This window comes from Cucurbita pepo, chromosome 10 (genome assembly GCF_057944985.1).
Source record: "Cucurbita pepo subsp. pepo isolate OVF chromosome 10, ASM5794498v1, whole genome shotgun sequence".
Lineage (NCBI taxonomy): Eukaryota > Viridiplantae > Streptophyta > Magnoliopsida > Cucurbitales > Cucurbitaceae > Cucurbita > Cucurbita pepo.
The window spans coordinates 11690754-11706329 of NC_141807.1; the positions used below are offsets into that span (position 1 = coordinate 11690754).

General features: G+C 35.2%; 1 non-coding gene across 1 annotated transcript; it reads right to left on the reverse strand.

The window, feature by feature from the left end:
• Positions 1-13115: 13115 nt before the first annotated feature.
• On the reverse strand, positions 13116-13188 carry TRNAF-GAA (transfer RNA phenylalanine (anticodon GAA)). Its single transcript has one exon. It is a non-coding gene; the product is annotated as a tRNA-Phe (tRNA).
• Positions 13189-15576: the final 2388 nt, after the last annotated feature.

A 15576-nucleotide genomic window follows, 5' to 3' on the forward strand; every position in this document is an offset into this window, starting at 1 on the left:
ATTCCTCTAGCTTCAGAGGATAAAGTTGAGTAAACTTGATGAAGGAATCCAGAGCTAAAACGTCGTAGAATAAGCAACCCACGAGATTGAAAATCTGGCATTTCGAGTGAGTTGCATACCGAGAACGATTTCTGGAAATTAAGGTCCTACACTCAAAGACGTTCCTCCAAACCAATTCCTTTAGCCTGAAGATAGGATATGGAAGAGGTTTAATGAAGAAATAGAGCCTTGAAACCCCTAGAATCGGCTACCTAATAAGAAATCCTTTGTTTTATCTCCAGCGATAAATCAGATTTTGGATGAACTTTGGTAGCGAATATCTTAGGCTACGATCCAAAGAAGTTATCAAATAAATCCCAAGCCCTTTCTTGTAACTTCCATCTTTAAGTTTCATGAAGAAATCGAGGAGAGAAACACTGTAAATGTGGTTGTACAGGCCGAGTTTCAGATGGCGGCGATGCGAAAAATGTGCATCTTATTTCTTTTCAGAGGAAGAAAACGATGATACGGCCAGTTCAACTGAACTGTCCAAGTCAACTCAAAAGTTGACATTTTCTCGGGTTTTCTCAGTAGATCTTATTTTATGAAATGTTGTATGAATCCTATGAATCCTTTTCCCGAGAGGTTATATAAGGTAATGAAGTTTGGGAGTTATTGGAAAACTTTAGTTAGCGAAACCAAGATATGGGAGAAAATGCTCATCACAATCCATATGACTTTACCTCCTAGGATAACTAAAGTGATATCCCTAAAGTAATAGATTCCCCGGGCTCCTAGGATAACTAAAGTGGTATCCCTAAAGTAATAGATTCCCCGGGCTCCTAGGATAACTAAAGTGGTATCCCTAAAGTAATAGATTCCCCAGATGTACCCTTGGTCCCTATTCGTAAGAACTTATAAGTTCAAAGCTTGACCCAAGACATTATGCATAGAGGCCCCTATTTCTCTTTAGGTGGGATGCTATGGTATATGTACAATGAGCAGCACCACGATTTGCTAGCAGGATGCCACGATTATGACAACGCCACCTATGCACTCATGGGAAGTGGTAACACCGTTTTGTTTTAAAATGTCTTGTGTTGTCAAAGGTCCTACCGGGAGTAGAACCCAAGTTGTTGGATTCAAAGTCCAAAGTGCTAACCACTACACCATAAAACCCCTTGTAAAAATTTATTTTGGAATGAGTTTCCTATTTTATGCAGATTCCACAAGAAGGGAGATCCTATCATGAGTCAAACTCAAGTTATTGGATTCAAAGTTCTAGAGTTGTTTTATCTAACTCGTTGTGATCTTGAGCACCTTTAGAGTGGTTGCAGAAGTAACCCTCCGTTGTTGATTGAAGCTCTTGGAGAACATGTAATTTTATATATTTCTTATAGTTAATTTATATATTGTTGTATATTACAAACAAATTGAAATAATACTTTACATCCCCGTCTTTCTTACTTCCATGCAAAACTTAACATGAAAACTTTCAATATTCACTCGAGAAACAAGGGGTGAAAACTATATTATTTCAAACCCTCCATTATTGCTTCTACTTTGCGTGAAAATGCTTCCACTAAATCATGTTACTAACTAGTTGGTTTGGTTTGGTTCAATTCTTGGGTCCACTAGATTGAATTGACGTAGCTCAATTAAACTCTTGATAATATAAAAATCATAAGTTTCTTAAATTAAGTTAACTTAAAAGTTTAACCTCTAATTTTTTTTTAGAATGTTTAGCTTTGTGTCTAGTTGATCTCTAAATGCTTAGAAGTATCTAATAAGACTTCTATTTAAGGAACTTCTCACTATAAAAGATGTAAGACGTCAGGTTTATTATTAAGGAATTTCAAATGAGTGATTTGATATATCATAGAGGACAAAATATTTATTTGTTTCAAATATCTTACCTTGACCATTCTTTTTTGTCAAGTATTTTGAATATTATCATTGTGAATTACTAATGGCATTAGATTGAATCTCATTAATAACAATATCCCAAAACTCAGGTAAAGATACATCAAAATTAATACTTTAATTTCATCTTTAAAATTTATTTCCACTTAACTCAGTTGACTAATAATCATAATAGTCACCCGTGCACAAATATTTACAACCTTAAAAGGTAAAATTATAAGGAGTACAAGAAAAAAGTGTTTAAAATAATTTCAAAATATAGAAAAAAAAAAATAGTAGGAATTGGTCAAAGTCAACATCAATTGATCACTTATGACACAACAAGTAACATTTTTTTCATTTCTCTACTATATTAGGCCCTTTGGTTTATTGGCTTTACAAGATGGAGACATGAAGTTTTCTATGTTCGAAATCAATTTGGTTGATTGTTTTCTGGTTAGCATTGGTACCATCAAAACTTGTTTATTTCTTTGAAATGTTTGAGTTTACAATTTACATGTTTTCATTGTTTTCATTTTTCTACTTTGTCTGCTTGCATTTTGAAACGAAGCAAAATTAGTTGAGGGTTTTAGGCAGATTGTTATAATTCTAATTTTTAACTAAAAAAAAAAAAAAATTAGTCTCATTGTCACCCTTAAAACTACCCTATAGGTATAATCGACCTATTATCCTTCCACCAATAGGAGAAAAAGACAACGTTACTATGTGAAACTAGTTTCATGTCATTTATTCAACAATAAGGGTGTTAGCATGCATTTGGAAATGAACCCATATTTAAAAAATTTATATAAAATAGAAAAGAATTGTTATCTCAAAGACAATGATACTATTTGAAACTAGCCTCAAGATGCTTCCTTAACTCTTAGGGGCGGTAAACCAACGGTTCTTTCACCCAAAACCCATGGCCCGACTCCCAACATGGAAGGGATAATCTAGAGAATCATTCCAAGAACCCTAACGGATGGGTTACAAACTCACATTTCGGTGGGTTCTCCAAGCACGGATTGCAAGTTAAAAGAGGTTGAAAACAAAGTAAAATGATAAAAGGAACCAACCAAATTCGAATGGGTGTCCTCTTGATCTATCGTCAAATGCTTTACCACTGAGCTATGGACCCATTTTGCATTATTTCAACCTTAATGACCCCTTCTACAGAGTGTCAGTCTAAGAGTGTAAAAAGTGTCTCTCCAAAATAAAAGGGCCCAACCAAGTTCAAACGGGTGACCGGTCAAATTCTCTACCACTGAGCCATGGATCCATTTTGTAGGATTTTAACCTTAGTGACCCCTTAGACATAGTGTCGGTCCAAAAAGTGTAACAAATTTCTATCCAAGATAGAAGGGCCTGTTAGGATCGCACAACAACGCACACGCTCGATCTAGATGAACACAAAGAACAGGATAGAGAAAACTGCAAGGATAACTCTGGCTAAAAGGATTTTTCTATTGATGACTTCACGTATGTACAGTAAGAGAGAATTACAGAGAATAGAAAGTACTTTTCAAAGCTCTAGCGGACAAGATATATATATAGTTCAGTTTACTATATATAGGTTTACCAGATTTAATCATCTACTATATATAACTTTACCCGATTTAACCATCTACTATATATAGCTATTTACCATATATAGGTTTACCGGATATAGTTTTACCAAATATAGCTGTACCGGATATAGTTTTACCAAATATAGCTTTAACGGATATAACCGTTGACCAAGCTATAAATAAGCCGCAGGCACCATAACCTAACAATTCTCCCACTTGGAGACTGATCTAGTCAACCAAGAATTTCATTCTCAAACGACCATGAGCATCTTCATGGTCTTCATGGCACCATATCAATTGAGGCTTTGCACAACCTCAATATTCCAACATCAACACATTTTGTCAACATGTTTGCTGGATTCTTTGCACCCTCTATCTTCTCCAAACACATCACCATCTTTCATTAACCTGCAAGTGAAATGGTATCGTCTTATGTGTTTTCTCTTTAAATGATAGACCGGGTTCCTTCGCCAACTGTATGACACTCTGGGTATTTCTGTTAAGAATCTTCGTGCTGCTTCTTGCCCATTCTTCCAGATAGTCAGTCATCCATATCGTCTTCTTTCCAGCTTCCACTATTGCCACGTACTCAATCACAGTACAACGCATTTTTTAAGCCTAGATGTCCCATCATCCATGGCTTGCTCCTACTTGGTTGTATCCTTCAACTGTAGGGTCTCATCAAAGGGTTGTGGTTCCCTTTCATCAACAACAGATAGTGTAATGAAGGTATATACATATCTGGTACTCTGATAGTACAAGATGATCTTCTCAACACCAGTTCAAGTGTTAGTTGCTCCACTGGTGATTCCTCCGCAACAACCTCAAGAGTTTGTTCAGTATCTTCTACAAGATCACTTGGTGATTTTCTCCGCAACTCAACCTCAACTCCCACTTGCTTTGTTGTCTTGGAACCTTGCTCCACATCTGGTTCCTCAGCAGTAGTCTCTGGAGTTTCTTGAGTATCTGCTACAACATCACTAGGTGAGTTTCCCTGCAACTCAAGCTCAACTCCCACTGTCTTCGTGGTCTTGGAACCGTGCTCCACATTTGGTTCCATTTCCAATCGCACTTTCTTCAATTCTCTGGCGGTCCTTGTGAAGCTAACTCGTTTCTGCTTGCTCATAACGTAGTTCTCACAATGACCCACATCAACAGATTTCAGACCTTCTAAAACTCCTTTCGCAGCCAGCCTCTTCATTCCTTTCGCGCTCATAGGTTCAAGTCTATTATGCTGTAGACTTGAATTTGAAGCACTCTCAGCAACAGCAGCTGTGTTCATACACCCTGTAGTGGTGTATAAGATTCCAGATTTTGAGCCACGTGATACCACCGTAGCACCCTTCATAATTTTCCACGAACTCTACCCTAAGTTTGTTGCATAACCTGTACTGTCCAACTGACCAATAGAGATCAGGTTCCTTCAGAGACCATAAATATATCTGACATCCTTTAATGTCCACTGATTTTCTGCTGGAGTTTTTATGCAGACATCTCCTTTTCCTTTAATCTCCAAATCTTTGTTGTCGGCAAGATACACCTTCTCGAAATTTCCAGACTTGAAATTCCAGAACAACTCTTTATTTGGAGACGAAAAAGATGCACCTGAATCCAAAATCCAGGATTCAATCGAATTGTCCACGCTGAGGATTAGACCCTTAGAATTGTCAATACATTCTACTTTCAATGTTGCTAAGTTGAGTTCTTCTGATGTAGGTGATGATTTTTCTTATTCAAGGACGAATCCTAAAGAGGGGGATGATGATAAGAATCATAGTGTACATTCTACTTTGAATGTTGCTGAGTTGAGTCCTTTTGATGTAGGTGATGATTTTTCTGATTCGAGGACGAATCCTTTTGAAGAGGGGGATGATGATAAGAATCACGGTGTTCCAACTGGATCTATTACACAACCCAAGGCCAAGAAGATTCAACAAGCATTCATACTTCATCTACAAAATTGGATATGCTAGGTTCAACCATCATTTCATGTGTGACAAGCTGAGTCGTTTGAGTCAAGACCATTTGGAGATTCAAAAGTAAATATTTTCATGGTTGAAGTAGCGGATGAAGTTGCAAGCATCATTTCATGAGTGGTTAGAAAACTTTATTTCTTATTTTAATTTCATAAAGTTTGTAATGCTCAAATTCACTTCGTCTTCTGTGGAGATCTAAAAGGATTGAGATTAAATCACCGCCACTAACTTCTTTTGTGGGGAGACTATAAATACCCACACATTATTATGTAAAAGCATATTTGTGATCAATGAAATTGATCTCTCAAGTTGAGATGATCCCTCGTGTAGAAATTCGAGCATATCTTTGTCATTTCTAAGTTTTATGCAATTCTTGTGGTAGATTGCATCTGAGTCATTCAATCAAGCCTTGATCAAGTTCGATTGTGGAGTGACTCGATTTAGAAAAAGGTTCCATAATCTAATTCTAGCTTTATCTCTTGGTTGATCCAAATTTTGTATAAGAAGGAGCGTCGATTGCATCGATTCCATCAACAGTCTTCCTATGAGTTTATGGTGCATGACCCATTTTTTATACCATTCACCTTCGAGCGCCACCATAGTTTTGCATCGTCCATGAGATGCATTGCAACCAACGTAACTCTTAGGTCCTATGAGCAAGTTCAAGTAACCTTCAAGTATTGTTCTACGTAAAAAAATAAAGCTTTTTAATTCCTTAGCATCCCGGTTTCCATTTAAGGGGTTGTGTTCTTGGATTTTAAGTTTGTTAAGCCCACATGAACGTGGCTTGAGGTGTGGTTCTCTACAGCCCAACTTGTCAAACTCACTCGGGTGCTCATCAACCATGATGTCGTTCAACAAGAGAGACCTCGACAACGACTGGATTATCGCATTAACCATTTTAATTACCTGCTCATCTCAACCATGATGTCGTTCAACAAGAGAGACCTCGAAAACGACTGGATTATCGCATTAACCATTTGAAATTGAACAAAATATCTATAACATAACTCTAACAAGGGTACGAAGTTCATAAAAGTCTTTTTGTTCTAAGATAGAAACTGTAAAATAAAATGAAATAAGAAAATAATATTCCATTTGCCAGGAATCGAACCCAAGTCTCTTGGGTGAAAGCCAGATATCCTTACCGCTGGATGACAATGGATTTTTGGTGTAGATGTCCTGAAGTCTTTTGTCAGATCGCTGAAGAGTTTTAGCATGATCTTTTGCTTAATGTCTAACTCTTCGACACGTCCTTCCCTGTGTGTGTTAGAGTGCTCATAGCTACCGCGACGTTTCAAGCTGTTCGATTGTGTGGCTCTTTCTTCAAAAGAGTCAATATAAAATGTTAGGTCTTTGATTGGCAACCCATCCAGGGGAGTGTCGATTGCATCGATTCCATCAACGATCATCCCATGAGTTTATGGTTCATGACCCATTTTTTATACCATTCACCTTCGAGAACTACCATAGTTTTGCATCGTCCATGAGATGCATTGCGGCTAACGTAACTCTCAGGTCGTATGAGAAAGTTCCTGTAGCCCTCAACTCTCAGGTCGTATGATAGAGTTCTTAGAGCTACCGCGACATTTTGAGGTGTTCGATCGTGTGGCTTTTTCTTCAAAAGAGTCAACATCAAACGTCAGGTCTTTAATTGGCAACCCATCAAGGGGAGCGTCGATTGCATCGATTCCATCAACGGTCTTCCCATGAGTTTATGGTGCATGACCCATTTTTTATATCATCCACCTTCGAGCGCCACCGTCCATGAGATGCATTGTGGCCAACGTAACTCTTTGGTTCTATGAGCAAGTTCCTGTAACCTTCAAGTATTGTTCTACGTCAAAAATAAAGCTTTTTAATTCCTTAGCATCCTGGTTCCCATTTAAGGGTTTGTGTTTTTGGATTTTCAGTTTGTTAAGCCCAACATGAGCTTGGCTTGGGGTGTGGTTCTCTACGACCCTCCTTGTCAAACTCACTCTGGTGCTCATCTCAGTCATCTCAGCCGAGACCTTGAAAATGACCGGATTATCACATTAACCATTTGAATGACCTCAACCTCACTTGTTGAAATTGAACCAAATATCTATGACATAACACTATTAAAGGTTCAAAGTTCATAAAAATCTTTTTAATCTAAGATACTATTGAATTTGACCATTATAGCGCCTCTCAAACCAAGTTCATAAAAGTGTTTTGAATTTAAGATACTATTGAACTCATCCATTATAGTGCTTCTCAAACCTAGGTAAAGTTTAAATATAATTGGTGACAAAAGATGAAACTATAAAATAAACGAAATAAGAACATAAAATTTCATTTTCGAGAATCAAACTCGGGTCTCCTCGATGAAAGCTAGATCTTCTGTGTAATGTCTAACTCTTCGACACGTTTTTTTTTTATGTGTGTGATAGAGTTCTCAGAGATACCGCCACGTTTCTTGTTGTTTGATCACGTGGCTCTTTCTTCAAAAAAGTCAACATCAAACATTAGGTCTTTGATTGGAAACCCATACAGGGGAGCGTCGATTGCTTCAATTCCATCAATGGTCTTCCTATGATTTTTTGGTGCATGACCAGTTTTTTATACAATTCACCTTCAAGCGCCACCATAGTTTTGCATCGTCCATGAGATGCATTGTAGGCCAATGTAACTCTCATGTCCTCTGAGCAAGTTCCTATAGTCTTGAAGTATAATATCAAAACATATTAACGTATTTGATATGTTAAATATTAAAATAATTGATGTGTATCATAAACATTAAAAAAAAATATATATTTAAAATTTGAATGAGATTCATATTAATTAAACATATATTATGATATTCTACGACATTTTAATATTATTGCAATAAGATATTATATCTTAATGTATTAGGTATTCAAATATATAATTTGACAAAAATTTTCACAAGTTCACTTTAAGTAGAACCCTAGGGTTAAGTCAAAAAGCATAACACTAAATACTGTTACATTTTAGGTGATATTTTGCAGAGGAAGCTAATAAGGTCTTCAAAGAGCATGTGGTCATGTCTGGCATTTTATGTTAACATGGTGAAAAGAAACGAGAAATTCTGATACTGGTAATTAACTACAAACCTCCGAATAAGGTTTTAGAATAAATAAGATATCCAATCCAAAACAAAAATGATTTGATAAAAAGAATTTAGAGTCAAATGTTTTTATAAAATTCGACATGAAATTGTGATTTCAGAAAATTCTAGTTTCGTAAAAGGACAAATATAAAATAGCATTTAATGTCCAATTTAGAAAATATGAGAGGAACGTCATGCCATTTAGGCTAAATAACGCTCCATCCGAATTTCAGAAGATTATGAATGATATTTTCAATCCATTCAAAAAAATTCGATAGTTTATATCGATGATGTGTTGATATTTTCTAAAACCATTAAGATCAACACTTTAAACATCTACATACATTCATTAATGTAATTAAAAGAGATCAGCTAGTGTTGTCCAAACCCAAAATCAAATAATATAAAACCCATCAAATGGTCTTTGTCTCAAACTTTGGTGATGACGTATCCTAGAAAAGCAAACTTCAAAAAAAATTTAGGTTCTCTCAATTACGTGTCTTATATCCTTCAAGATATCAGGCACATTTACGAATGTCTTGATGAGTGTCTTTAAAATAATACAAAGCAACAGAAAAACAACTTATTTATTTATTATCATATTTCAAAGAGGACAGAGAATCAATTATCATATTTCATTCAAAAGCCTCGAATAATACCATACAAATTACAAAATAGTAAAATATATATATATATATATATATATATATATATATATATATATATATATATATTATTTCCATTGTACTGTGTGTACAAAATTTTAAAGAAAATTTAATTAACAAATCTATTAAAATCTATTCGAGAGTCAAATTTAGTTTTAGAAAAAGAAGGGAATAATCTTGTTTCAAACAAAAAAAAAATAATTTTGCTAGATAGAAGTAAATTTTATTGTGGTTTGATTTTAAAATTCGACCTATAAAAGAAGTTGAAAACACCTTCGGGGATTACCAATGGGAGAATTTCTAACAAAGTCTCTCTTCTCTCCTCTGTCTTCTTAAACCGATACTAATCCAACCAATCATTTACATGGACTCAAAAGTTCAATTACCTATAAAAGAAGTTGAAAACACCTTGTGAAAGTATCTAAGGATACTACGACCTCTAGCTTTGCAAAATCCAGCGTTGTTGGCGCTTATCAAAATCGCTGCCAAAATAAAGTTTAACAAGTGGTTCTATGGTGTAGTGGTTAGCACTATCGACTTTGAATCTAATGACCTGTGTTTAATTCCCGATAGGTAATCCACCAATTTATACAAAATTGGTCCATAGCCGATTCGGTAGGGTCACTTTTGGACCGATAATCTGTAGAAGGGGTCACTAAGTTTGAGATCATACAAAATGGGACCATAGCTCAATTTTAGAGCATTTGATTGCAGATCAAGAGGTCACCAATTCGAACCTAGTTGGGCCCTGTTATGTTATGGAGCCTGGTGCTTATTTATAGCTTAGTCAATGGTTATATGAGGTAAAGCTATATTTGGTAAAGGGTAAAACTATATTTTGTAAAACTATATTTTGTAAAGCTATATGTTGTAAAGCTATATATTAAATAGCTATATATAGTAGATGGTTAAATCTGGTGAACGTAAACTTAACTATATATATATACCATCAGCTTTGAAAAATACTTTTATTCTATGTAATTCTCTCATAAGTGAAGTCATCAATAGAAAAATCCTTTTAGTCAGAGTTCTCCTTGCACTTTTCTCTATCCTGTTCTTTGTGTTCATCTAGATCGAGCGTGTGCGTTGTTGTGCGATCCCAACAACTGGTATTAAAGCTAGGCGAAATTCACCACGATCTGTGAAGATGGAAAGTTCAAAGATTGGAATTGAGAAGTTCGATGGATCCGATTTCGGTTTCTGGATGATGCAGATTGAAGATGATCTGTACCAGAAAGATCTTCACGAACCTCTGTTGGGAGTGAAGTCAAAATCCATGACCATGGAATAGTTGAAGCTCAAGGATCGACAAGCCTTGGGTTGATTCGGTTGACGCTATCCAGAAACGTGGCGTTCAACATTATCAAGTAGAAGACAACGTCAGATCTATTGAAGGCGCTGTCAAATATGTATGAAAAACCATCGATGAACAAGGTGTATTTGATGTGGAGATTGTTCAATCTACAGATGTCTGAAGGTGGACCTGTTGCTGATCATATAAATGAATTCAATATGATCATAAGTCAACTCAGTTGGGTGAAATGAAAGCGTTGATTTTGATGTCATCCTTACCCGAGTCATGGGATACTGTTGTTGCCGCAATCAGCAGTTCCCGAGGATCTGATAAACTGAAGTTTTGTGAAATTCGAGATGTAGTTCTCAGCGAAAGTATTCGCAAATGGGAAACTGGAGATTCACCAGGCAATGCTCTCAGTATTGATCGAAGGGGAAGAAGTAAACCGAAGGGACCAAACAAAGGGCGATCAAAATTAAAGAACCGAGAAAAATCTCCAAATAGACCAAACGTAACGTGTTGGAATTGTGGAGAAAAATGTCACTTTCGGACAGGTTGTACAAGACCAAAGAGAAAGCAGTATCACAAATCTGGAGATGTGATGATTCTATAAATTCAGCAGAAGACATTGGGGATGCTCTAATCCTCAGCGTGGACAGTTCAATTATTGTTCCATGCAATAAAATGAGTCATTTTACTAAATGTCTTATAGAGCATTTATAGTCAAATAAAGAATTAGGAATCCACGCTATCTACAAACGCACTCCCAATTGAGCTATCCACGCTAACATTAAAATAAAAAATTCATCAATAAAATTATTTACGCTAACTCATTGAAATTTTAAAAAGAAATGATCTCTAAATTTAGATAAGATAATAAGTTATATTACTTGAATCAGGTGTGGTGAAGGTCGAACAACACCTGACCTTCAAGTAATTTTAAAAAGAAAATTCTGAAACATTGAAAATGAAAATTCTGAAATTTTAAAAAGAAATAATCACTGAATTTAGATTAAACAGTGAAGTAATTTTAAAAATAAATAATCACTAATTTTAGATTGAATATTTAGGTTATGCAAGTTAGTCAACTTGAATTAGGTGCAGTGAACGTGGATCAAACACATGACTTTCAGATCTTCAATGATGCTCTCACCTGACTTTCAGATCTTCAGTGACACTCTCCAAACTGAGCTATCCCCGCTAACATTAAAAATAAAAATTCATCGGTTAAGATATTTTCACTACTTCATTGAGATTTTAAAAAGAAATAATCACTAATTTTAGATTGAATAGCCAGGTTATGCAACTTAGTCAACTTGAACGCTCTCCAAACTGAGTTATCCCCGCGAACATTAAAAATAAAAATTCATGGGTTAATAAGATATTTTCACTACTTCATTGAGATTTTAAAAGGAAATAATCACTAATTTTAGATTGAATAGCAAGGTTATGCAACTTAGTCAACTTGAATGAGGTGCAGTGAACGTGGATCAAACACGTGACCTTGAGATCTTTAGTGACGCTCTCCCAACGATGCTATCCTGGCTAACATTAAAAATGAAAACTCATTAGTAAAGTATTTAGCTAATTCATTGATATTTTAAAAGGAAATAATCACTAATTTTAAATTGAATAGTCACGAGTGAAGTTATGTGACTTGAATCAGGTGCGGTGAACGTTGATCGAACACGTGACCTTCACATTTTCAGTCTGACGCTCTCAAAACTAAGTTATCTTCGCTAATATTTGAAAAAAAAAAATCATAAGTAAAGGTATTTACGCTAATTCATTATATTTTAAAAAGAAATAATCACTAATTTTAGATTGAATAAAGTTATGCAACTTAATGAACTTATGCAACGTAAACCAAGTGCGGTGAACGTGGATTAAACATGTAACCTTCAGATATTCAGTCCGAACTAAGCTATCCCCGCTAACACTAAAAATCAAAATTCATGTGTAAAGGTATTTCTGCTAATTCATTATTTGTTGAAATTTTAAAAATAAATAATAACTAGTTTATTTTTTATGCAACGTAAACCAAGTGCGGTGAACGTGGATTAAACATGTAACCTTCAGATATTCAGTCTGAACTAAGCTATCCCGGCTAACATTAAAAATCAAAATTCATCTGATGCTCTCCCAACTAAGCCATCCTAGATAACATAAAAAATAAATAATCACATGTTTTAGATTGAATAGTAAAGTTATGCAACTTAGTCAACTTATGCCAGTTTGATAAAAAACGTGACAGATCTTCTCCTAATTCATTGAGATTTTAAAAAGAAATAATCGATCTTCTGCTAATTCATTGAGATTGAGATTTTAAAAAGAAATAATCGCTAATGTAGTGAACGTGGATCAAACGTTACCTTTAAATCTTCAATATGACTCTCTCCTTGAGCTATCCACGCTAATATTAAAATTAAAAATTCAAAAAGAAATAATCGCTAATGCAGTGAACGTGGATCAAAAGTTACCTTTAAATCTTCAATATGACGCTCTCCTGAGCTATCCACGCTAATATTAAAATTGAAAATTCATAAGTAAAGGTATTTCCACTAATTCATTATATTTTAAACATAAATAATCACTAATTTTAGAAAGAATAGTCAAATTATACAAACCTAAACAAAGTGCGGTGAACGTGGATCGAACACGTGACCTTCAGATCTTCAGTCTGACGCTCTCCCAACTGAACTATCCCCGCAATCATTGGATATGAAAATTCATCAGTAAAGGTATTTTCGCTGATTCATTAAGATTTTAAAAAGAAATAATGACTAATTTTTTATTGAATAGTCCGGTTATGCAAAAAGAAACAGGTGCGGTGAACGTGGAGATCGAACACGTGACCTTCAAATCTTAAACCTGACACTCTCCAAACTGAGTTATCCCCGCTAACATTAAAAATGAAAGTTTTTAAGTTTTAAGTAAAGGTATTTCCACTAATTAATTGAAATGTTAGAAAGAAATAATCACTAATTTTAGATTGAATAGTCAAATTATGCACCATGAAACCATGTGTGGTGAACATGGATCGAACACGAGACCTTCAGATCTTCAATCTAACGCAATCTCAACTGAGCTATCCACATTAACATTAAAAATTAAAATTCATCAGTAAAGGTTTGCTAATTCATTGAAATTTTAAATAGAAATAATCACTAATTTTTAATAAGATATTCAAGTTATCCAACTTGTTTAAGGTGCGGTGAACTAGAACACGTTAGGTATTTCTGATAATTCATTGAGATTTCAGAAAGGAATAATGACTAATTTTAGATTGAATAGTCGAGTTATGCAACTAGAATAAGGTGCGGTGAACGTGGAGATCAAACACGTGACCTTCAAATCTTCAGTTTGGCGCTCTCCCAACAGAGTTATCCCTGCTAATATTAAAAATGAAAATTCATAAGTAAAGGTATTTCCGCTAATTCATTATATTTAAAAAAGAAATAATCACTAATTTTAGATTGAATAAGCAAGTTATGTTTTTAGATTGTATAGTCAGGTAATAAACTTGTATTAGGTGCGTTGAACGTGGATAAAACACGTGTGACCTTCAAATCATCAGTCTAAAAATCTCCCAACTGAGCTACTCTTGCTAACATTAAAAATGAATATTTATCAGTAAAGGTATTGGGTATGCTTCTGGAAATTCAACAAAAGGCAATAGTATTAGACCGAGATGCGAGATTTAAAATTTTCCAAGGCATTGGGTACGCAGTTATAGTACGACATTCCATCCATAAATAGATGGTCAAACAGAAATGCTCAAGAAAATATTGGAAGACATGTTGAGGGTATATGTGATGGATTTTGTAGGAAGCTCGGATAAGTACCTACCCCTTATGAAATTCACTTATAATAATACTTGCCAAGCCACCATACAAATGGCCACATACGAGGTTCTCTATGGACGAAGATTTCGATCCCTTATCTTTTGGGCCAGAGTTGGTGCAAAGTACCAACGCCGCAGTCTAGAAGATTAAAGCTAGGATACAAACCGCACAAAGCCGAGAGAAAAGCTATGCAGACCTAAGGCGCAAAGACATGGAATTGTAGGTAGGGGATCGTATATTCCTAAAGGTAGCACCCCATGAGAGGGGTGCTCAGGTAGGGTAAAAAGAGGAAGCTAAGCCCTAGGTTTATCCGTCCCTTTGAGATATTAGAAAGGATTGGATCTGTGGCCTATAGAATCGGGCAATGCCCAAACTTGTCTGCAGTACATAATATCTTTCATTCCATACTACGGAAGTATACCCTAGATCGTTCGCATGTACTGGCTCATGAAACTCTCTTCTTGAGAGATGACCTAACGTATAAAGAAAACTCGATTTAAATAATAGACAAGAAAGTCAAATGATTGATAAACAAGGAAATCTCTCTTGTTAAGGTCCTATGGAAGAATCATAGAGTAAAAGAAACCACTTAGGAAACAGAAGGCAAATAAGAACCTTGTACCTTGACCTATTTTAGAATAAGCACTTTCCATGACTAAAAGATTTTAAAGGAGAGGAGAATTTGCAACGCTCAAGGTCTCCAATAAGAGACAGTGTATAATCTGTACTAGGTTGTATCTAGAAGTAAAGAACAAGTAAAATTGAAAAAACATTGAGAAAATGGTACTTTTTCTAATTTGTATAAATTTCCTGAATCATTAAATTTTTTATAGAATAAGAATTACAAGTTGCTTAAAAAAGGAAGGCTCCGATCGGAGAAGACTTTTCTGGCAGAAGATTAAGAAAAATCAAGAATGAAATTATAGAAATTCTAGACGTTTCAATGGTAGTGGAAAATCCGTCTATAAATTATGAATAAGGGTACACTATTAGGGGCAAGAAGCAAGCTTAATCGAGTACCCAATCGAGAGATACGAGTTTTTTTGTTTTGGGGTATCGTGTTCATGGGTTTACCTAGAATTTGAGAACTATAGTCCACTATTCATTTCCAAACTTGTTCCTGCACCTTCTAAATAAGTTTACCCATAAGTTTGGTGAAGGAAAGAGGTCCTCAAAGTGCTAGTAGGTTTTCACACGAATTAGTCCACGTTAGATTACCCTCTAAAGTTTTCCTAAGCTAAAACCTCAACTCC